The sequence below is a fragment of the Botryllus schlosseri genome, chromosome 7, assembly GCF_051294905.1.
Source record: "Botryllus schlosseri isolate E-star chromosome 7, Bs_hap1, whole genome shotgun sequence".
NCBI lineage: Eukaryota > Metazoa > Chordata > Ascidiacea > Stolidobranchia > Styelidae > Botryllus > Botryllus schlosseri.
The window spans coordinates 24,821,546-24,847,806 of NC_137242.1; the positions used below are offsets into that span (position 1 = coordinate 24,821,546).

General features: G+C 39.8%; 1 protein-coding gene, 1 long non-coding RNA gene and 1 other non-coding gene across 4 annotated transcripts in view; 1 reads left to right on the plus strand and 2 right to left on the minus strand.

The window, feature by feature from the left end:
* The window catches only part of LOC145442823 (uncharacterized), a 213,666-nt gene that overhangs the window by 132,144 nt on the left and 55,261 nt on the right, over positions 1-26,261 (minus strand). The window lies entirely within an intron of this gene.
* LOC145443579 (uncharacterized) lies at positions 10,226-14,070 on the minus strand. The gene is made up of 4 exons (XR_013916473.1): positions 12,961-14,070; positions 11,878-12,018; positions 11,471-11,550; positions 10,226-10,502 (listed from the first exon to the last, which is right to left on the minus strand). It is a non-coding gene; the product is annotated as an uncharacterized LOC145443579 (long non-coding RNA).
* On the plus strand, positions 20,401-20,473 carry Trnar-ccu (transfer RNA arginine (anticodon CCU)). The gene has a single exon. It is a non-coding gene; the product is annotated as a tRNA-Arg (tRNA).

Here is a 26,261-nt window from a genome sequence, read left to right on the forward strand (position 1 = left end):
TATGTTCACTGTCGCGATACTCTGCACAGGACGTGTAAATCCTTTTCACACTCGTAATAGTATCCCAACGGCTACCGGCGACAACGTTTAACAGCACCAACGACACTAAACATACGATACCTACCCAAGTAAAATTTCCATTTTCACCTGGAGGTCGGCCGTTACCTGAGTAAAAATACCATTATTCTTAGGAGATTTATCGTTTAATCAGAGTAACAAAACATTTTCACTTGAGGGTCTATCGTTTCCAAGAGTACCAAGCCCCCTTTCCTTTGGAAATCGATTTTTCCCTGGGTAACAAACCTTTTTCACTTGCAAATATATTTTTCCTCCGGGTAACAAACCTTTTTTCGCTTGGAAATATATTTTTTCCTTGAGCAACAAACCATTTTCACTTGGAAATATATTTTTTCCCTGAACAACAAACCATTTTCACTTGGAAATATATTTTTTCCCTGAGCAACAAACCATTTTCACTCGGCGGGTCGTCGTTTACCTGAGTAAAAACATTACTTTCCTTTGGAGATCTATCGTTTACACAGAGTAACAATACATTTTCACTTTGGGTTTCTATCCTTTCCTAGAGTAACAAAACCCTTTTCGTTTGCAAATTTATTTTTTTCCTACAACAACAACAACCCATTTTCACTTGGAAAAATACTTTTACCTAAAGTAACTATCCATTTTCTTTTGGAAATATATTTTCTCCCTGGGTAACAAACCTTTTTCGTTTGAAAAACTATCATTTACCTGAGTACCAATACCGTTTTCACTTGGAAATCTATATTTTCCCTGGGTAACAATACCATTTTCGTTTTGAAAACTGACCACCACACCGGCCAATTTGATATTTTTGTATATTGTTACAACAGACAGTGATAAAATATACACCAACAACGACTCCGATACATTTGTGTAATCGCATACTCACTTGTTCTGGTGCATCCCATCAAAATCGACGGTTAGCCACACACACACACAATAACAATGCGCTATTTCGATATGACTGCGATGTCCGGGTTCGTGCTTTAGATTTTCCAGAATCAATCCGTCTAAAGTTGTAATCCCCCGACTTTGTTAACTGGTTGATACACGGATAACAATCTTCGGAAATGTAGGAATGCATGCTACCCATCGTGCTAACGATTCCAGGTTACTTGTAAATAATTTTCTTGCTCACCCTATACAGATTATACGTACAGGGATATGTAGCGGTAATCGGTTTGGTCAATACATATCGCCGCATTCAGTATGGAATTACAAACCCAATACAGGTCAGTTCATAACCGGATCCGGATATTCAATGCAAAGCGATAAAGCAGAACCAATGACCAAATGTAATTAAACATGTAGATTCACAACCCTTGATTTTTTTTTCGTGAAAAATGACAATACATATCGAATATATTTTACGATTGTTCAACCCTACCAAGTATTCACGTAAATGTGGTTTATGACATTACATACAATGTGTCGGTGTACAAATGTTGGGTGTTTATGCACACATCGGTATGACCTATAGACAACATCATCATACCCTCCAGGACTTCGTTATTGCATCGCGAGGTCAATAAAATCAATTTTGTATATTCAATCGGTGGCATAGACGACGGAAGGCTTGGAGATCCAATGTAAAATTCAGACAAACAAACGGGTATATTTGTCCATCTTGGTTATTCACTCAACTACCATTGGTGCTCTCGATACAGCGAACGGTACAGTATGCAACGCATATCATTAGAGTGATATATTCACAGGTAAAAATGGGGCCTGGCCACAATAATTGTATCGAGATTTAACCCAGATTACTTTCCGTTCACTGATTCACTCGATGGTTTTAGCAACTTGTAACAACACAAGATAGACACGACTGGAATTACTAATATTCATAATGTTTATGATAAGTGTCGTTACCCATCGTTCACTAAGTCGATATGAATATTCGAAAAATCGGATATCACTACTCTCAACACCAGTGATTCGTTTAAGTTTGAAATCGATTTGGTAATGTAATCCAAGGTGTGTTTCTGCGGGATCTGCTAACCTTTACGAGAGAGTGCTGTTTTTTTGCTACATGAAACAATTATTATCAACCACACCTTGCGTGCATCGATTTATCGGCGTCGTACAATTATTGTGGCCAGGCCCCATTTTTACCTGTGAATATATCACTCTAATGATATGCGTTGCATACTGTACCGTTCGCTGTATCGAGAGCACCAATGGTAGTTGAGTGAATAACCAAGATGGACAAATATACCCGTTTGTTTGTCTGAATTTTACATTGGATCTCCAAGCCTTCCGTCGTCTATGCCACCGATTGAATATACAAAATTGATTTTATTGACCTCGCGATGCAATAACGAAGTCCTGGAGGGTATGATGATGTTGTCTATAGGTCATACCGATGTGTGCATAAACACCCAACATTTGTACACCGACACATTGTATGTAATGTCATAAACCACATTTACGTGAATACTTGGTAGGGTTGAACAATCGTAAAATATATTCGATATGTATTGTCATTTTTCACGAAAAAAAAATCAAGGGTTGTGAATCTACATGTTTAATTACATTTGGTCATTGGTTCTGCTTTATCGCTTTGCATTGAATATCCGGATCCGGTTATGAACTGACCTGTATTGGGTTTGTAATTCCATACTGAATGCGGCGATATGTATTGACCAAACCGATTACCGCTACATATCCCTGTACGTATAATCTGTATAGGGTGAGCAAGAAAATTATTTACAAGTAACCTGGAATCGTTAGCACGATGGGTAGCATGCATTCCTACATTTCCGAAGATTGTTATCCGTGTATCAACCAGTTAACAAAGTCGGGGGATTACAACTTTAGACGGATTGATTCTGGAAAATCTAAAGCACGAACCCGGACATCGCAGTCATATCGAAATAGCGCATTGTTATTGTGTGTGTGTGTGGCTAACCGTCGATTTTGATGGGATGCACCAGAACAAGTGAGTATGCGATTACACAAATGTATCGGAGTCGTTGTTGGTGTATATTTTATCACTGTCTGTTGTAACAATATACAAAAATATCAAATTGGCCGGTGTGGTGGTCAGTTTTCAAAACGAAAATGGTATTGTTACCCAGGGAAAATATAGATTTCCAAGTGAAAACGGTATTGGTACTCAGGTAAATGATAGTTTTTCAAACGAAAAAGGTTTGTTACCCAGGGAGAAAATATATTTCCAAAAGAAAATGGATAGTTACTTTAGGTAAAAGTATTTTTCCAAGTGAAAATGGGTTGTTGTTGTTGTAGGAAAAAAATAAATTTGCAAACGAAAAGGGTTTTGTTACTCTAGGAAAGGATAGAAACCCAAAGTGAAAATGTATTGTTACTCTGTGTAAACGATAGATCTCCAAAGGAAAGTAATGTTTTTACTCAGGTAAACGACGACCCGCCGAGTGAAAATGGTTTGTTGCTCAGGGAAAAAATATATTTCCAAGTGAAAATGGTTTGTTGTTCAGGGAAAAAATATATTTCCAAGTGAAAATGGTTTGTTGCTCAAGGAAAAAATATATTTCCAAGCGAAAAAAGGTTTGTTACCCGGAGGAAAAATATATTTGCAAGTGAAAAAGGTTTGTTACCCAGGGAAAAATCGATTTCCAAAGGAAAGGGGGCTTGGTACTCTTGGAAACGATAGACCCTCAAGTGAAAATGTTTTGTTACTCTGATTAAACGATAAATCTCCTAAGAATAATGGTATTTTTACTCAGGTAACGGCCGACCTCCAGGTGAAAATGGAAATTTTACTTGGGTAGGTATCGTATGTTTAGTGTCGTTGGTGCTGTTAAACGTTGTCGCCGGTAGCCGTTGGGATACTATTACGAGTGTGAAAAGGATTTACACGTCCTGTGCAGAGTATCGCGACAGTGAACATATTTTTTGTGTGATGAAACAAGATCGCTGTTTAAATTTTAATGCATTTCGATTACCGAGTTGCTGTACAATAGAGATGACTCTACATTAGACCGTGCTGTGTACTTCGATTAAAACCACAAGTCCACATGTAAATCTATTCACACAACTCGATGATGTTGATATAGTGTTACTAAAATGAATTATTACCTATTTACACAACATAAAAATAACAATTCATGTCGTAGTAAGTAGGTTTCGTGAACTCGTGCTTGATGAAAACGAATGGTGACAAGTCTGTGTTTGTGTTTGAGTGAAAAATAATTATTTAGAGTAGTGACATTTTGTGACCAACGAATGCAAATTGATCATGATATTACAATAGACGCTTTCGTCAACATACCGACTTGGCACAGGAGAAACACTTTCACGTTTTTTTCAATAACTGGATTCTCGAGACTTGTTACTTGTACCATGTACCGTTGGTGACTATAACGGCCATTTTGTATGATAGTACGTTTAGCTGTTTTGTTGCTAGGGCAATCACTTGATGACTCAGCACTTTTTGTTAGCAAAGTAGATTGATTTGTGTGTAAGATGTAAGCACCGTAACTAGAAAACATATGTACTCTGTTGTTGGAGTAGCTGATTTATTGCTATGACATGGACATATCCTGAAGCCTTGGTTGGTTTGTTGTCTTACGAAAGATGAGGCGACCTCGGTGTCGTAAATTGTGTTAACTAAACCCGGATGGATACCACAATTGTGTTGGACTTACACATGATATTCGCATATACTGTACACATACAAACTTTTGTGTAAACAACTCTGATGTTTCTGTTAATACTAGTTCTGTGTTGAACTATTTGATTATTGAGATAAATGAACAACCATTCAGACAATAAAGGTCTTGAGGTATCGAAACAGTGTGAAAGCGTCACCAATCATTGTACAGGTTCGTAGCATGGGAATATCGAGTATTTTCGTGTAACATGAATATATTTCATATGCCTTCGGTAAGAAATGAGTTGCGTGGGGTAATCATACACAACCTACAAAAGTTAAACTTGTAGCGTTTGATTGCCTACTTTTTATCAATGTCTTTGTGATGTTAAAAGACGGCTGAGTTTACATTTACATTAAGCGGAGAAACTCAAGAAATATGAGTATCAATATGAGTGGTATATTATTTTTCGCGATATGCAACCAATCTTCTAAGCATTACTTGTCAAAAATTTATCATGTCATAGAAACGCCGGTTGTTACGAATTCGAAAGAAATGTACTTCGATTATCACGACGATGGAAATTAAGATCAACGCGGTATTTCGGAGGGGGATGTGTATCGTTTGGTATGTTCACCAATCACTAAATGACAAAAATATCAAACTGTGCATACAACTCGGTTAGGTGAACAATACAGTTACAAATCGGATGTAAGCTTGATTTACAGATTACAGTATGATGATGTAAAGCTCAACCACTCCAGTGTGTTTATTGCAAAGTATTTGACACAAACAAAATATTGAATGAAGACTTCGGTTTCAGTACCAAGCTAGTGAAAATTGTTTTCTGCTGGCTAGGTATGATTTGCATTTAGAAAAAAAAAAAAAAAAAAAAAAAAATAAACGAACTACACCGATTAAGCGACGCTGTTTAATCTCATATTCCGATGAGTGAGTGAAATTTCCTTAGGGTTTGATTTAGCGAGTTAATTACAGGCGATTCAATCACATACAAGTAAGATCTTTTACGAGATGAGTATTGTGACGACTTTTACTTTGACGAATGACAATAGGGAAAATTCCCGATTTCTTTGGTCGTGAGCGTTCTACAAATATTTCCGGCATACATTTAGCAAGCAACCTACAATATTCTTTTGTTATGGTAATGACTTCCGCAAGTTTGGTTTTATGATTACAATTACTTTAGAAGATTCAAATGATAATTTATGATCACTACTTTGAGCAACAATACAAACACATTTTGTAGATTTCAGTGTAGCGCCTATTGCGATTTTGTCAATGCTATGGGTTTTGCGTATACTCAAGTCTAGTAGAATAGGATGGTTCAGTAAAGATATTCCAAATTGCTTCTGTGTTGATCAAAGTCTTGAAGTGTAAATCTGTAGACTTCACAATGTCTTAGAGAGTGCGACCGGAATTATGTATTGATCGCGCGCTTCAAAGGGTACTCGATACCCAAAGTGATATTTTCACACTCTGTAAGTTGTGTATGTTTCAATGCGCTGTCACAAATCCCGACAATAAATGTATCAATTGCTGGATTCAATAGTAACGACGTGTCATTGTGATATACTGACTCTACACTTAGTCGTTTCAATTATCCGTTGCGAATCGGGATAATAAAGCATTTTGTATCGGATGTTCAATGTATGAATAATGGAATTATTGCATCTTTAGCGTTGTTTATCGCAAACGATAGATTTTAATAATTGTACTGGTTGTTGAATGTAATAATACCGATATTGCTGTTTCATCTTTAGTCTTGGTTACTGAAAACAATTACATTTGTAAAATATTTCCTGATATCGCGATACGCAGAGTGATTTTTATCGAGGTGGAGTAATTCTCCAATCAAGAACATTTCAGACACGTATAGTTTTACAACTTAATATGTTAAGAATGATGGCACTGAAAAGTTTGTTGCTGTCATAACATTTACCACAACGTCGTGTCTAATTACCGCGAATAATTTAATAATCAAGTCATGATCAACTATAACATATGTCAAATCAATATGTCAATCCTTATGTTTACAGCATGATAACTTTGAGTATAACACCAGCGTTCGATTGTAAGAAATGGAGTCGCAACTACGTTGATCAGACTTTCAAATCTCGTATACTCAAACATAGTATGTTAATCTCAAGTCACCTGCACCGAGTAGAAATTACTTTTGTCTTACAAAATATATCGAGTAGTAATTACTTTTATCTTACAAAATATACCGCATAGTAATTTCTTTGTCTCGCAGAATAGTAACGACTTTTACAGTTGAACAAAAAAGACGAGTTGACGGTATATGCCTAAAACCGAACTTGCTATGGATTTTAGATTGTAGCGATTGTATGGACTCGTGTATGCTTGACTGTTTTCATACTGATACTGTTTGAGTTGATTGGGTGAGTTACAAACGATTTACTTGACTAGGTTTTTCCTTGTTGGCTTTTTGGAGTATGGTAAGATGGTAAGATGTCGAGACGTAATACTATTTCCGTTAACTCAATTGCAACGAAAAAATAACCAGATAGCTTGTACAAGGTTTCGACAAATAGATGGAAATATTCCGATTTAACTCATCGTGTCGCAACTCGATCGCGGTATGTTCAAGTGGTTGTCAAGTAAGAAATATTTACAACAGGTGCTATTTCATTGATTGATTCTATTGTGTGTAGTAACACATTTAAATATCATGATAGTATAGTGAAATTATTTACTGAAACTCTATTTGACAAACGGAAAACTCAGTCGTGAATAGAGTTGTATGGTCATTACTTGTTTCATATCAACATGCGCATAACCTCTAAATATGTATGGGTTGAAAGTTGGTAGTCATGTTTGTCAATCTATTGCAATTCAGACTATGTCAAAGTCCAAATATTTCATTTTGGATGATCTCAATTTACCTTTAGTACATCTCGCGAGTGGATTCCGACGCCGTACTATAACATTCTTAATAATACAGGTTCGAGGATTTTCATGATAGAGTTGACAAGTGATAAGATGCGTGTTTGTATTAAGAGTTTGATTTGAAGTTGACAACGACAATAACTGTATAATGCACATACTTGTGATTCTTGATTCTTCTAGAGTTATAGTTGGTATTGATTCTATAGGCGTGAAAACAGCGGCGCGAATGTGTGAATAATTCAATGTGGCTGAAAGTCGGCGTCAGTAATATTCAGGTTACGATCGAATCAAAAGATCACGTTAAAAAGATTTCTCAAATTAATTAGAATTGTACCGAATTAACACATTCAGATACGAATCAACTTGAGCTGTGTAGTAAGTTTCATTTCAAGTTGTCAAATTGATACATTGCTTGAATATTCGCATGATTCTTATCATACAACTAAAGTCAACCACGTTCCAAAGTGTCAAAAACATATAGCGACCACCAGAAAGTGTCAAATTGTTGGTTTACGAATCCCCGTCTGCGACGACACTGTGACAAACTAATTACGGAAATATTACCTTGTGAGCGGGCATGAGGGATCGCTTTGTCTGAAGCATTACCCTGTGAGTGTCGTAGGATTTTAAAATTATTTCACACCTATTTGAATAAGCGTTCACTTCACAAAGGATTAGGGTTGGAGCGGAAATAAGTGACAATTTATCGCTATTCAAGTTACCGACACTGACGGCCTGTTATTCGTTACTTATTAAATCTTACGATCGAAATCAAGTTCTGTGACAAACTGCTTACGAAAATTTCACCGTGTGAGCGATCGGTATGGCTATGACACCAAGTCGTGAAAGATGGTTATGTCCGAGACATTATCTCGTCAGCGATCGCGGGGTTTGCAAACTATTTCACACCTATTTGGAGTGTTAATATGTGAACGCGGCTATTGTTGGTATTGGAATCGCCGTCTACGCCGGCTCCGTGGTAAACTAATTACCAAGCGACTGATTCCTAGATTTAGCAAACTATTTCACACCCTTTTGGTGAAAGTACGACATGCCGCTAGCATTCTATCAACGAAAGTACGAATCATCGCCGCGGTCATAAGAATAACGATATATCGAAGTCGCATTCACCGTAAACGTTAGGATTCCCTCGAATACCAGACGGCAGGTCATCGCCGCCGCCAATACCGAAAGGGTGGGGTCACCAACACGAGTTTTCAAGGTATGTCATCACCGCAGCCTATACCTGAAAGGGTGGTATCATCACCGCGCCCATAAGAAACAATGGCAGGTCACCACCACATGGGGGGTCTAAAAGGGTGGGGTCATCACCCCGGGTTTTCAGGCAGGTCACCACCCCGCCCATAAGAACCCCATAGCCCGTCACGAGCGATCATACTAACTACTCACATGCCTTTCGCCATTTTGCTAGAGAAGTTTAACATGATTTTAAACTGATGTATTCTATTACGTATTAACAATATGCGTATTGGTTTCGTGTTGTTTCTTTCCTTGTGGTTTACGTAACCCGAGTGAAATTTAGGGGAAAGTGAACTACAGAGTTAGAGCTTTGCAATGGACTCTCGCATCGAGTTCACATAAATGTTTCACCTGCAACAATGGTGCATCGTCGTCAATCAATGATAAATCGTTGTTTTCAACAATGAATTTGATAATTATACTCACGGCAGCATGTCACGATTATTTCTGGGCTAACATTGGTTAATACAGCTCTTCCATTTGTATTGTGAACGCTAGAAATAACTGCCGGGTTTAACCATGAAGTTGTCGTTGAGCGATAGTTACAAGAAAATAAAGTATCAACAGGAAAATATAATTTTTAAAACATAATGGGAGGAAGAGTTTGTATTTGAGGATAATGAAGATAAGCCACTGTACCTAATCTGTCAGGATCCGCTCAATGATTACAAAGTTACTAACTTGAAACGTCATTACGAAACCAAACACCAAAATTTGACCCGAGTTACCCAACAAAGACAGATTTACGGAGTAGTAAGATTACCGAGCTCCAATATTCCATAAATGCTCATCAGCACTTGTCCTAAAGGAACTGCCCAGCACCGCTTTGACGTCATATCAGCTTGATTTCGAAGGCCTTGCAGCCCAGGTGGAGACGCATCGTATCACCACACAATAATAAACTTCATTCAATAGGCTATATTTCATTGAGAAGTGATGGCTTTCAATAGAGTTTGACTAATAATTTTGATATACGGCTCGCGCATGAAGCAGGTATGCCCAGTTGCCCACCCAGTGCTACAGCAAGGATAAACGAACGTTAGCAGATAGAAACACTGACAGCCATCACAATAAATTGTGTTTTCTCACTATTCATGGAGGCGGTAAAGTAGTCACACCAACAACTAGAAAATACCAGTACATTTGAGTAAAATAAGCCACTTAGAGGCCACGTTGTATGCAGTGTGGTAAAGAGTAAATAAGCAGTAAGCCATTCACTCTAAAAACTGGGCCCACCTTTTAAGGTGTTTCAAAAAAAACCTTAAAAAGAGGAGGGAAATTTTCTACCTTATTTCACCTGGTGGTTATTTTCCCACCTCAACATGAGGTGGGCAACTTTCCACCTTGCCCGATCCGGATTCCACTTCATCCTACCCGGATATCCTTGAGGTACAGCATATAACCACACTTTAAGCACTAAATCACCTTAATTCCAATGACTTTATTTGCAAATTAGTCACGAATGTGATCCAGTTTGGCATAAGCTGCAGTACTGGTGTCTCTTACACCTGGCAAACGCGCCAGAAAAACTGACATGACAGTCAGAAACTGCATTTCGAAGATGTAATGAATTTCTAGCATCTCTTCAAATGCCTCATGGAAGCTCTCGATATTCTTCACCTTTTCAACATCAAACCAGACGGTCCACTCTTTCTTCTTTGTATCGAAGCAAATTGTAGGCCACGCGGATGTGGGTGTCTTAAAGAAATGTATTATTATGTGAAAGAAGCATCAGGTCAAACATACCCTACACACACACACAACACACACATTGATGCTCTTTCAGTAATCAGCTTATCAAATATACCGGCAGCAGGGCACTGCGGATCCTATTTTCAGTCAACATATGATATCAAATAGCAAATAGGCCAATGTATATGCGCACTTGGCCAGGTGGAAGTGATGACCATTTTGAGTCATCAGCTAATGTGAACAGTAACCTTTAGTAGAGCGGCTCTAAATTTTTTTTGTCAGCGCGGACCCCTTTTTTCAACCATCAAGGCATCCGTGCAGACACCGTCAAGTTTTAGTTCAAATCATGCTCAATAATAGTGCAACCGCCATCCACCTCTTATCAATAGTCCATTTTTGCAAGTCGCGACGGTACATCTTGGCGAGTTTGAAGTAGCAACCTTGGATAACTGCTGATATTTACTTTTTCAAACTACTTGAGTACTTTGCAGACCTTCATTTTCTACTTCCACTTGAAGTAGCTTTGTTATGGATTTGAAATCACTACTTCTACACTGTACTAACCTAGAAATATCCGAAGTGATGCTTTACCCGAGCTAAGAAAATCACAAAATATATTATCATTCAGGTTAAAAATTTAGAGGTCTGCAAACACCATAAAGATGTGCTTCACGGACCCAGAGTTAGAACTGCGGTTTGTGGGACCGAGCTGAAAAGGGAACATGGGCTTGTAACACGGGTTTTAGGTTTGCACCTCACTAAAAAAGGTTCAATACACGACATTGAGAGAAATGTATTGATACTATAATTCAATAATTGATATTATAAAACGTAATTTTCAGTATTTAAAATCGTCTCCGAATCTCCACGACTCAACTACAGTTGAAGCTCGACTTTGGGCCAGTAGTGGAATAGTTTTTCCCCTCCCAAATTTTAAGCAAACAGGTACTTATAATATTGATAAAAATCCGTACCTGTTCAACCTGGAAGAAGTTGCCATATCCTTTATGAAAAATTGTAGGTATAGAAACAATCCGCTCTAGATTTTGAGATGCTGTAAAACAAAATATATTATAAGTCCCAGTTGATCACTTAATACATACAGGTCAACATTAAGTCATTACAAGACAACAAAGTGGAGTGCGTCAACGCGTCGCTTCGTAATTACGTATTAGTATAGATTAAAAACTGTGCGAAAATTGATGCCGTGCAATGCAACATGACTGAAGAACGCTATATAGGCCTATATCACGAGAGGCAATTAATAGATGGAAATTACCTACTCAATACAAATATTTGAAGGGATCACTGCTTATGTCAAAATCAACAGCTTTATTACAACAAAGATAATAGATATAATAGCAGAGAGAGAAAAACATACCAATCACAATCCGTCATTTTGTCTTCGGGACAGCGATGTCAGCTTTTGCGCTTCATCCTATCAATCATATTTTCAACCAATTCCGCGTTGATGGGAAATCATGCTCATCTCGTCTTCAGGGACAGAAGACGAAACCGTTTTCTGCAAAGCAGCGGAAATTTGAAATATGCAGTGAAACAGAATAAAAATTTTATTAGGAGATTAAATTTGTGAAACCGAACCTCAATCATTTTTTTAACAGGCAAAGCAGCAAAAATGAGCAGATTTGAATTTATAGGCTTTACTTCGCCTTGGTGAGCCAGTCGAACTTTTCATGCTCAGTAGGGCTGGGCAAAATCTAGTACCTGAGTGATTGAATTCTGAATCACCTAATATGCTTCGAGTCGAGTCAAGTAATCAAGTATCACTCATTATGACGTCATAACAGAATGTAAGATGTCAAAGTTGAAATATATACCGTTTAAGCCACCACCAAGAATTTAATGCCTTTTATCCATCACATAAAAGATGCTTTGGTATTTTTTCGACTTCACCGATTTCATTCCACTTGGTGAAAATAATGTTAAGTTGGAGGATCATGACTTCGGAAATATGCTACGTCCAGTAACCTTGGTAGATTTTGTACTATAGGTTTCGTATGCTACGATACCGCCAATCAAGGCTTCAACTGTGAAAATTAGTATGGAAACTATAATTTTCGGGTATAAATTAACTTTCAGTGGAGAGAAGCGTAATATCAGTACCGGTACTAGAAAACATCGTATTTTCCTACTCGACTCGAATCATAAGAATTAATACGCGATTCAGGTTCAAGGTATGGACTCATTGTGCCCAGCCCCAGCTACTAGTGATAGTCAGCCTGCCAGTCGCCTAAGTGTGCTGCGTATACACCAATTCCCTACTTGATATACTATATAGCATGGTTTCATATTGGAAAATGACCATAAATTGCAGTTACTTCAAAAATTTTCAAACAATTAATTCAACTGAACTGAACAAAGCTGACTCTGACTTAAGCATGTAAACTTGAAAAGGCAAGTTTGAAGCATGCAAAATTCATTTATTAGTCCATTATCGTCTCACCTTCCATTTCTTCACGTGGCGTAATGTAATCTCTATTCTCCAATATGGCGGCCGGTCGTCAGACAGCCGACAACGACAGGAACAGTTGAGCAACTATATATACGGGTTTATGCTAGCGAGAACAGAATGCGTTCATACTGCATTCCTTAACAGGAAGAAACGGTTCATATTAAAAAACGTACAACTATTGCCTGTGTAGTAAGAATAAGCACAAGTCATAAGAATTCGCTTCACAATGAACTTCAAGAGAAGACATGCGCCGCCCACGCGGTCTCTTCGATCTGTCTGCTTCGAGGTTCGGCCGCTGAATAATTAAAGCGTAACCGACATGGCTGATCAATCAGCATGAGATATTATTATCTTCGCTTTTTGTGTTCGACTTACTACTTAGTACACCAAATAAATATTATAACTATCGTTATTGAGTACAGACTAGAAATTGACTGAATAGGATAGTTAGATGTAAGTCGAACCATAAGCTCATCGGTGTTTATGAAACTCGATTGTTAAACGGGGTTTCCCTCGAGAATGTGGTTCCCGCGGAAACTCAGCTGACTTCGCGGAATCGCCGCGCAAATACCTGATGCGTTGCATAATTTAGTATAATATTGTGTCGAAACCCCGCATAACAATATCAGAACTTTGGAATAAACTTTATACGGCTGTCTTTTCATTGTATCGCATTTTGTGGTGTATTGAACTCATAGCTCATTGCTAATAAACCAATGATAATGAAGACATATACTGTCACAACAACAACGATAGCTTGGTATCGAAAACGATTTTCATATGAAGGTGAAAACTGAAAATATGCATTACACGGCTTATAAATTTGAGCGTCTGACGTTACCGCTCCATGGAGTAGGAGCTAGTACTTCACTCTATTGGAGGGTTTTGGGAGGTTGAAGATGCATTGTTGGAGGTGGGAAGATTATTATACCTTCTTCAGTGGTGTATGGCATGTACCCACCTCTCATGAAAAGGAGGGATCATGGTATTATACCTTCTACGAAGGTGTATGACATGTTTTCACCTCTCGTAAAAGTGGTAATTATGGTTTCCACCTCGATTTTAGCTAAAAACCCACCTTTATTTTTTACAGTGTACAGCAGAGGTCTCAAACTCAAATGTGCTCGCGGGCCATTTTTCCAGTTTCGACGACACCGCGGGCCGCAGCATTTATAGGGGTATTCTATGTCTTTCCAAGTAGGCCTTATTTGGTTGGAGTGAATTGTCCTATTGAAAGTGAGCCGATCCAGCAGACTGACCGTAAACATCGTCAAAATTTGATTTACTCTTGTATCAATTTAGGCCTGGCACGAAAAGAATCATCGCATTTATAACTATTTGAATATAATTGTTCTTGTATTTGATATATATTAATTATAAGATATAGACACCATATGGGCGGAAAAATGTATGATGCCATCATAAAAGCTATCGGGTTATAATTTCTCAGCTACTATGAATATTTTGAATTTAACAGATTGATTATAGAGACTGATTTGATATCAAAACATTTTGAGGTTGAGCTCTGTAATTCCAATCCAGGATTCGGGTATGCTTCTGATAAGTAGGCTATTAATCTCATCGCCAAATATCTTCAAATAGGAGCAGACAAAAATATAAATATATTATAAATATATTAATGAATGTGTCCTAGTGATTGAAATGTCCGAACGCTGACCGGCCCCCATTGTTACATCGTTGGAGCGTACCACTACGGTACTCGGTACCTTTAAGTGGCTTTAATAACATGGTGTAGCGACCAAAAATGTAACTAACAGATTGCCAATGGTTGTCATAACTACATGCTTAGTTAGCGACTTTCTGATCTAGTACTATTCCCCTGATACGCGTTTAGTTTGTTGCGTTCATGGTTCTAACAAATTCACGGTATTCCGAGTCACTCCGAGTCCACTCGAGTCATTTTCATTTTGCAATCGAGTTGCCCGAGTCTGAGTAATTTTAAGTAAGGTCGCGTCAAAGTCCAACTCACAAATAACAGACACGAATCGTCTAAGGGTCAGGTTTTGTGATCACGATGTGGAAATGTGGCGAAATAGTGAATCGTCCACTGCATGGTAGCGTTTGCAATTGATGTGATAGTGAAGATTGATGAATAGTTTTAGGCTTTCGGAGCAATTTAAGAGGGAATTTTCACTTTATAACCTGAAAAGATATATGTGACACTTATATATTGTCAAATTATTAAAAATCTAAAATGTCGTCGCGGGCCGCACAAAATGCCCTGGCGGGCCGCATGCGGCCCGCGGGCCGCGTGTTTGAGACCTCTGGTGTACAGTAAAGATATGAAGCCAAGATTGACCCCGTACGCCCGTTCGATTTTTTACATTAGAAGACGATATCAATGTCATTGATTGGTTGAATAAGCATATTTCGCTGACTACGTATATCGCTCGTGATGTTGTGTGATTGCGGGTCAAGCTCATAGTGCGGAGCATGGACCGGAGCCGGATTGGATATCCGGCCGGATTTTTACAATTTTGGTCGGACCGGATCGGAGCCGGATCAGTACTTTTACTGTTACGGCCGGAGCCGGATCGGAGCCGGATCACTACTTTTTTGATCCGGCCAGAATCTTTATGGATAAGCATGACTTTTATAACTATATAACTACCAACCAACCACACGTAAGTAACCTCCAAGCCAGTGTGAACATAAACGAGGCATATTTATCAATTCACGGAACCTCCGTACCGGGTAGGGCCGGATTTCTGGCCGGACTTTTTCATTTTTGGCCGGATCGGATTGGAGCCGGATCAGTACTTTTCCTGATACGGCCGGAGCCGGATCGGAGCCGGACCAGAGAATTGAACAACCGGATCGGAGCCGAACCAGAGAATTTGTCGATCCGCTCCGCACTACAAGCTCACAACAGATAGTCACTAAATATTCACAAACGGAAAGCTGGTTATCCCGAGAAAATTTTTGCAACAAAGCAACTAAAACTTTTAAGGTTGTCGAGGTGCATGGTGCATGCTCGTTAAGCGTTGATTTTTTATGCTGCCAGCACCATGCATGGAGTGGCCCGCAGTTGAAATGCAATAACTTTGAGCCAAAGATCTTTTAATGGAGTGAAAATTACAATTTACCAAAAGGTTCACAGTGCAGAACCTACCAAGGTTCTGTTGTGAACACGAACCTCTAAATTTCCGAGGTTCACACACAGAACGCGAACGTGAACCTCACGTTCACACCATCCCTAGTTGTCGCTACAGCCAAAATAAATAGATGCGATGGTACTAATTAGCAATTCCATTTCTGCCTTCATGATCCGTATCGTAACTACAACAGCTACTGTTCTGCACCGCATGCAGTCTTTGCGACCGACAGTTCTGTTTCGGTGTATACCTTCACTAGAGGCTGGCACGTGATGATTAGGGGGGAGCAAAATTAGTATACTATTTAGAACCGAGTACTTGAATCAATTTGCGCAGACCGAGTGAATAGGTTTTGCATCTGAACGCATTTCAAATACGCTTGATTCAGTTGAGAAGGCGCACTTAAGACACTGCAAAAACTACGACATCATGTACTCCGTATCACAGCTAGCCACTAAAGAGGCCTATTTGTTCGTTCAACAAGTCGCTGCTGGTAAGATCTGGTGTCCTAAACATGAAAGATATGCGTAAACCAGAAATTGCCAAGTTTATGCGTCAATTTCATTGCGGTCACTGCCCGTAAATTTCAATGAGTTTTACCCCGGTATCAAAATCGCGTACGTACAATAGCCGAGCGTACTCGTCATCCAGCTATCATATGGTCGATAGGAAGGATCATCGCTTTATCAATTATGCCGGACTTGAATTGTGTAAAAGTATCTCGCCTGCTATCCGACAGTCACCGAGCATGTCCGTATTCAGGTCGAAATACAAACAATTTCTACTTAATAAATACTGGTCAGACCTCAAGTTTACCGGGCCACGAACTGACCTGTCGATCTCGCCTTCCGTCACATGCCACCTCATTTTGTCGCTTGTCCTTTTGTAATAACTTATTTTCCTCTTCACATGCCCCCTCTTTACATCGCTTAGGCCCTGGTAGATGTCTGATTTCAAAGAATACTCCAAGACGTTTCGACACCTTCCCATCTTTTCGTTGTACGGCAGTCTTGTGGTATCCGGAAATGATGAAAATTCTTTATTAACCGAACTGAGCTTATAAAGCGTATTCGTGAAAAAATCAATTTAAGCTTCATTAGTCTTGGATGCTGAACATTGTGTTGTGCTGACCATGGGTACACGGCGTGCACGGCATGCGCTTCCAATTTAACGTTGATGTTGATATCGTCGTGACTTCTGATATGGATTATGTTTACAAACCTTTACATATCTAGAAAGCCCTATCCATCGTTTTCCGTAACTTGACAGCTGATAATAATATCAATCTGCAATTAATAGTTACATAGGGGGCGGCGATAGACATTTATTAAATGATTACTCACACAATAGACTCTCAATGCAGGTGGACGTTTGATTTCGATGTCTATACCATTTGAGCATTGCTTTTAAAGTCGCCGCGCATACGAAAGCCGACGTGATGGACTTTTTTTAGTCGCTTCGCACTGTTGTCCAAGGGACCGCGCAGTGAGTTGGTGAGTGCGCGCAGACTCGTGAAAAATTAGAGGGAACATTGTATGTGAGCAAGGTACGACAGTCCTATGCGAAGCAAACTCAGAATACACCGCCTTTGCGCAAAATGGAAATATCGTCGAGAGCCGAGATATTGGAAGGAAAGGACGTAGTTTATTTTTGACCTTGATGTTTTTTTGCGGTATATACACCGAATCATGATACAGTCCAGGCCTGGGCAAAGTGCGGCCCGCGAAGCTATCCTGTGCGGCCCGCGAAAGGTTGCTTGGAACTCAAAATATGAAACCTATTTTCGACTGTTGATGCGTGGACTGAAACCATAGGATATATAATGTGACTGCAAATTCGTTTACTATCAATAATGTCCAATTGTCCATTAACATGGCGCGATTACGTACCTCACATGCATAATCCAGATTCAAAATAAAGTCAGTGTAGCAAATTATGCCGTTACAATTAAAGTCCCAAGAAGTCCCCAAACCTTCTTTGTTGCCATTGTCACATTACGCATTTCACGGTATGTTTTTCAAATTGTTGCGTGACGCGTTTCCAAATCCCTAATTCGTAAAACAAGTCAATCAGTGCTCGTGATTTCTATGAGTCATCATCACCCGTAAAGGATGTAAAAAAAATAAAGCCGAAAGTTGCAATTCAAAGAAGTTTCGGAGGAATAAATATTTGTTTACTGGAGTCAGGGGTAAACCCGTCTTTCTAGTAGTTAGTGCCGAGCAGGTCGGCATGGTTAAGGAGTATAATTTAAGTCGGTTCTATGACACAAACACGAAGACATACACTTGGTCAAGTGACGGCGAATTTAGGAAGAAATGCAAGTGGCTCAACAACAAGGCCATTTCGCCAAGCTCTACTCTGCTCGGAAGCCAGCGAACAAGACAATAAGCTTTATAGTATCCCCAGGACCGAAACTGTCGCACCCCAAACCTCCCAATTGGGGAGGGGGCGAGCTCGGAGGGGGTCAAAAATGATATCGCGAATGAACATAAATTATTGAGTATTTTTTTGAAAATTTATGTAACTTCTTTTAAATTTTTCTCGCGCTAGCCGCGATTTAGAAATCAATAGTTTATAGAATTGGACATTTCGGCGTCAGCCATTACCGCGCCACGACGCACCAATACATATGAAGTTTAGGCCAACACAGAACCCCCAGAAGGCACTGCAATTGCAACTGATGATCAAATTAACTAAGTAAAGGGAAAAAAGCTCGACGGCGAGAAAACCTCGGCCGAAAAGCACTGCCCTTATGTTGACCGAAAAACCCGATCTCCAATTGTCCATAGGCAATATTTGGCAGTGAAGAAATACTAATTTGGAATTGTGTGCGTATTTTAGTTTGGTACGCTTTTTCGCACAGCAGACGGAAGGTCACGAAATAACAACATGTAACGAAGTAATTATGTCAACGCCCCCCCCCCCCCCATCCGCCGAATATTTCGAAGACAACATCTCACTCAGCTGTAGCGTTAAAACATGAGTACATAGGCTGAGAGAGGTTAAAACTAGCAATATATATGCAATTATCAATATTATTGACCGATTGAATCGCGAATCATGAAAAAATTCCGCGCTTGGCGCTATTAGGGCATAAAACGGTTCCAATTAGCGTATAAAAGAAATCTCGCTCGGTAGAAGTGTTGAAACATGAATCCCGACGGGGTCCGGTCTGTGGGGCTATGCCCCCAGTAGTTTGTTTTATAACTCTATGGGGGCACAAGACCAATGATTTTTGGGGGATGACGAAGTGCTGATTCGGCCATCCCAAATACATTTTGACATATTGATAGAAGAACGCGGATAGGGGTTTAAAGAGGGTTCAAAATGTATCCTGTTTAACATTGTTTCGAAATATGACGGCAAATAAATATTTTTTTGGTAATTAACCGTCACTTTCTCATTCCCCAATATCAACACACCCACTGAGCACCATTTAGTGCAGTGGTTCCCAACCTTTTTTTAGACACGCCCCCCTTTATGATAGTGAAAAATTTCGTGATCCCCTAATCGTCATATCACAAAATTCAACCGGATGCTAGCAACCCCCACATATTGTTTGATGACATGGAAGGTTATGGCTGTTGATGAGAGAATTCAAAAATATGAAATTCGGTCTATATATGAAGAAACACGCGTGAATTGGAGGTAAATCACACAGAGCGCGAAATGTTTTTCAGTTGACCGCTTTTTCGCGCCCCCTTCAGATGTTTTCACGCCCCTCGGGTTGAGAACCACTGATTTATCGTTATTCACTGCTTTCAATTTAGAAATATAATCACTGCACTCCAGAATACAGCTAAAATTTCTGACTCAACATATTTTCTGCTTCTCATTTGGCCCGCGGAGTCAAATAATTGCCCACCCCTGTGATACACATACACACGATCTGTGCATATGCATACCTTGAGTGCATGATGTGCATATGCCGCTCGACAAAGAAGTGCAGATATAGCCTTTACGGCTTCCTAAGTCATGCACCACCCCTCCATGCTATCCCAGTAATGCACAAGCGCCAAGCAGGGAAGTCATCGATGCCAGTCATACTAATCGTGTCTTTGGTCTGACCCGGCCGGGGATCGAACCCACGACCCACCGATCAAGAAGCCGGACGCTTCACCATTACGTTATCTTGTCGGCTATATTGTGCATGCATAACCCGTATAACACTGCAAAGCTCACATATAGATTCAACTATAAGCTCAAATAACTTCAATTGCGTTGATGACTGTTGTATGCAAGTGATAATGAGCACTTACCCACAGTCAATACAGTAGGGTGTTGTTTCTAGCAGAGGAAAGATCTTGTGCTATGTGCCCATGTGGCCCAATGGATAAGGCATCGGCCTCCTAAGCCGAGGATTGTGGGTTCGAATCCCACCATGGGTTGAGTTTTGCATCAATGATGTCAGCGGGTCTTGTTGGACTGGATTTTCCTTATCGCGTATGATTTCGTACTCTACGTTAAAGTGATTAGTTGGTCAGAATATTTTGTTTGATTTGGCTATGGTACCATAGGTCCCCCACCCTATAAATATTGTAATTGAATTGAAAATAGTCCACTCGCAGATCGAAGTGTTTTGTTTGTGAGGAAAGATTCTGCCTGCATGCCACTGTAGACAAAGTCGTGTACTGTAATCATGGGATTATCACAGAGAATTTTTCAAGTATTCTCGGCAGGGATATCTAGACTAGATATTTAGATATCCCTGATTTTCGGTACCACATCGCCCCTACATAACTTAACACTATGGCATCCAGGGTTGTAACCACGTCACAAGGCTCCGAGTCACAAGTCAATCTCACTTTTATAGTTTTGACTCGAGTCAAGTCGAGTCATTTTCAATTCACCATCGAGTCAAGTCCAAGTCATGGAGTAGAGTGTCGAGTCTGAGTCATAGTGTTTTGACTCGAGTCCGAGTCATAGTCATTATGTCCACTGCTCAGTTCCGTGTTAATGTCACGTGAAACCCACTTTTTACAACTCTGCTCGGTGATATCGAATGCTTCGCGTTCATAATATACTAATTTTTTTCACTTTTAACAGTTTCTGGTATCATTTTCAACTACCAGTACTGATAGACGAAAAAATAGTAGTGTAATAACTTTACTATTTTTCGAAATTACAATGAAATGCATGTCTTGGTAGATACGGTCTCAAGTCATATGACTTGGTTCGAGTCATGCGAAATGACTCGAGTACAATTCGAGTCAATACACAAATTGACTTGAATCGAGTCGAGTCATTTTTCATTTTTGAGAAAATGACTCGAGTCAAGTCGAGTCACCCAATAATTGCGACTCGAGTCTGACTCGAGTCGAGTCATGACTAGAGTCATTACAATCCTGGTCGAACCGTGTTCTCCGTGACTCTCGGAGTATTTAGCGTCGTATCAATCGCTGTAGCGCGATTTTGATTTCGATAAATGCAAATGATTGCACTGAAGACTACACATATCTACAAAAAAAAATCTGGTAGATTTACAAAGAAGCAAAGGAGCTCAGCCAAAATTATTTCGTGTATGAACATATATAATAGTGTATTTTTTGAAAATTTATTCAATTTCATATAATTTTTTTAGTGCTACATGCTATTTCATGTTACCAAATGTCTTCGTTATTAGGTACCGTTTCCTCAAGACGAAATAGGCCTACGCGTGATTTAGAGACATGGGCATTTTGAAGTCGGCCATTACCGCGCCATGAAGAAGCAAGACATATCAGGTATAAGCCCTGAACGATCGGCATCGTGAAAATCATGACCAAAAAGGACTATCGTAATGCTGACCGAAAACGTCGATATTCAAACTAGGGATGGTGTGAACGTGAGGTTCACGTTCACGTTCTGTGTGTGTGAACCTCGGGAATTTAGAGGTTCACGCTCACAAACGAACCTTGGCGGGTTCTGACAGTGTTGGGATGACTCGAGTCACATTTTTCGTATGACTTGACTTGAGTCACTTTGCTGAAATGACTTGACTTGACTTGACCCGGCGCATCAGAAATGTGGATTGACTCGTGACTCGAAGCAAAATTCACGAGTCAATCTCAAGTCATCAAGTAGGCAAATCGGTTTCGATAAAAATCACTGTGTCTTGCATGGTCGGATTGTTCACGAAACGCTGGTGTAACCCATGAGAGCGACCAATCATTCAATAATCGTGCGTTTCACTGAGCTTCCATTGTTGTCTCACAAATAAATTGACCGCAAACGATGTGATCGAAGCTTACAGCTTACGTTGACGTAGATTAGTAGTAAAGTAATGTAATAGCAAAATGTCTATTTCTGTTCTCTGTTCTTGCCTTAACCAAACCTCTTGTTTTAATGAAATTGAATTCGAATATAGTTTATATATTCCTCAGTCATTGGCGAAGGCTCGAATTGTATCATATCAATTTGTAAAAGGGTCGTGTATTGCATCTTATCAATTCGTTTCTCTTTTTGGCTGGTAACTATAAACTGAGGCTATGCAATTACTTACGTAGTTAAGCAGTTCCACGTATATGTGATCGATGCCTTCTTGCGGGCATATTCAACTATATATTCTATCATCGGTGCAGAAACAATGACCACTCAATCTGTATTTCAGACAGCTAGCAAAAGACAACGACGTTATCATGCCTCATACTTTGAAAAGGCAACTTGACTTGAATTGTGACTTTACTCGTGACTTTACTTGACTTGAATCGACTTGACTCGAGTCACCTCTAGAAATCGAGTGACTTGACTTGACTCGAGTCACCTTCGAAAATCGATTGACTTGACTTGACTCGAGTCAAAATGTGCAATGACTCGAAATGACTCGTGACTCGAAGGTAGTGACTTGATCCCAACACTGGGTTCTGTACTGTGAACTCTTTCATATATTACAATTTTCAAGTCATTATAACATCTTTGGTTGAAAATCTTTGCATTTTAACTTCGGACCACTCTATGCATGGCGCTGTCATAGACTTACCATACGTCCTCTTTTAAGAGGATTTGTCCTCTTTTTTGACTTTTTTGAAAGTGTCCTCGGAGGACGCCCTTTTGTCCTCTTTTTTGAGATTTTGTCCTCTTTTTTGAAAATTTAGGTCAGATATAGAGGAAATTGCGAGTGATATGCCGCAAATTAGCGCAGAAGTGAAGCTCCGGCGGGTATTTCGGAGGAAAAGCGGTGATTTCAGCTCTGAGCGAAATGAAGACCTTTTTTTTTTTTTTTTTTTTTTTTAGTCATCCACCTGGCAATGTAGAGTAAAAAACGTTATTTTGAGATCTGAGCGGAAGTGAAGACCTTTTTTTTTTTTTTTTTGTTAACCGACCGCAAAGTGGGAAAAATTCACCGGTTTTTGAGAATTCTACTCCGGTTTTGTATCTTGCAAATTTCCGAAAAAGTGTCCTCTTTTTGCATTTTCAAAATATGGTAAGCCTACGCTGTCAGCATAACAATTATCAACACTAACTAAGCATGGACCTTGCCAATCTCAAAAACAATTTCTTACGTTGTTAACAAAAGTTTGCTCGAAACATTCAACTTCCCGTTCGTGAATATTTTGTGACTATCTGATGTGAGCTTGAACCACAATCACACGACAGCAAAAACCCAATACACTATACACGTCGGTAGTCAGCGTATGATGCTTATTCAACCAATCAATGAAATTGATCATAAGAAATCGTGGTACAAGTGCAATAAGTACCCGGAGGTCTACGCGGCAATAGTTGTTGCATCATAAAGTGGGTGTGTTGTAGGATAGTAAGTGTTTTTCATGGACATTGAAATAAGGGTAAAAAAAAGCACAAGGTCTGGTAAGGAACAAGTGAAAAACATAACCCTGCCATATATATAGCACGGGATCAAGTAGGAGAGAATCAGTACCTATGAGATGTCAAGAAAAAGAAGCTTTGACCCGCAAAGGACGGTAGAGAGTTGATGGACGCCACATACTGTATTGTTTACTTGCGCAGATACGTGGGGAAGAACATACAATGTGTTGAGTTTGATCGAGTCGGGTGCGCTTCTCAACACACGAGACTGTGTGCTATTTCTGAGAGACCACGGGTTGTTGGTGCGAAGGATGAAATGCAAACGATGTAAAAAAATAATGAATGAAGAGAGTACGTCTACGGGCGGTGATGGACTTAGGTGGCGATGCAACCCGTGTGATACTACGGCGACTATACGGAAAAACTCGATATTCGCAGGAAGCAAGGTAGAACTTCCCAAATTGTTAATATTATTCTACTTTTGGGCCCATGACGCGCTACAAACCCAAATTGCACATGAAGCCGAGATTAGCCAACGTTCAACGGTCTCTTGGTGTGGACGACTGCGAAAAATTTGTACGGCCGAATTTCGCAGGAATAAACGACGTTTAGGAGGTGAAAAAGGCTGTGTTATCATTGATGAAACGCACTTAGCTAAGCGCCGGGCTGCCTCGGGTAAAGGACCAGCTGTTAAAGCCATTTGGGGGTTCGGAGGCATAGATAAAGCTACCGGAAAAATGTTCATAGAAATAACTGCCGACAGGACTGCTGAAGTATTCCGAAAACTCATAGTAGAAAATGTCGCAGAAGGGTCCACAATTCTAACAGATGCCTACCCTTCCTATAAGGGCATAGAGAGCTGGGGGAAGGGTTATATACACGGGGTAGTGGACCATTCCCGTTGGTTTAAAGACCCTCGGACATCCTTCTGTACCAATGAAGTGGAGTGTTGCTGGAGCCAGCTCAAATATCATTTACATAGGTCTCGTGGTTTAGCACGTCACCTTTTGGCCGATTACGTAGGGGAGTTTTTGTGGAAACGTCAACATCAAAAAACTGACCGATTCCTGGCACTCCTGCGCACCATATACAATGACCCACAGTATAATTTTGACAAATTTGATGGGTCTCCGGTAGGACTGTAACTGTGAGCCCCGCTATAGGGTTCTAGGACGGAAATGACGACATCTGTTATTTTGTGTTTTTACAGACGGTAGCCTAGGGTTAGTGCGCGGTTATATTTAACTTATAACGTGGCGAGAACCACCACTATCCGTACCATGGACCTCCTTCCTTATCCTCTGTCTATCCTTGTTGGTATCATTTGTACATCTGATTTGTTGCTGCATACGGCGGCGAAAGGCATGCACGGACTCGCAGATCCTGTAACAAGTAGAGCACGGTCTTTCACTCAGGGGACGATAGGTGAACTACGGGGACCCCTGCCTGAGGAATGGGTCACTTTAAATGATACACAATGGGAGGACTATCACTTGATGAGCATCTTCAATAAAACGGCGGAGCGACATGTATATAGACGGCCTGAGTTGTTTTACAGTAAGTCATTTGGTTACGTAGTGGCTGAGCGATTTTCATTACAACAAATGGCGTTTCCACATGGAAGATATTGGACAAGTGTACAAGAATTTGAACGCACCTGTCTATGTCAGCGGCGCCTGGGCCAAATTTCGCCTAATATTTCCTATGATGTCCTTAATCAAACAAATACGTTCATTCGTCCGATAGGACCTTATAGGATCCGCTGGTTTTGGTCTGGAAACGCATACCTGTTTAGGGAACTTGGAAGGAATTACTCTATGTTTGCGATGACCAAATTTAAAATAATTACTCTACGAGTCTTCGAAAAGTATTCAGCTGTTGAAGCTTCGTGCCGCCAAGAGCGAATGAGAGATCAGGACAGGGAAAAAATGTGGGAATTGAGCAAGTACAATGCTAGTAGCAATAACTTTACACAATGCTGGTATCTGGTAAAGAATGGGGTCACAATGGGAATCTGTACGAGATGCGAAATTAAAGGAGTAATCTCGGCTTTTGAACCAGATAAGGCAGATATAGTTATCCAAGAAGTAGAGATGACTGGATTGACTAAATGGGAGTATCTTTATCGGAAGTTGATACAATGCAGGGAGGATGTGAAAACGAGAGGATGGATTGATCAAGAGTATTACGAAAACCAATGGAAGACTAACCATTGGAATAAGTATAACCTTGACCCTAAATTGTATTACAATAGAATGGCTCACTCGTGTAACTTTTGGCCAGGAAAAAATGTCACTTTGTGGGGCGATCTACCAATGACAAAATTTCCTAATAGAGTGAAATGGATATTTCCGTCTTTTCCGAACCTGGGGAAGGCGTATATTAGACTTGTAGAACGATTTGGACGATTTGATAACCTTTACGATGGTG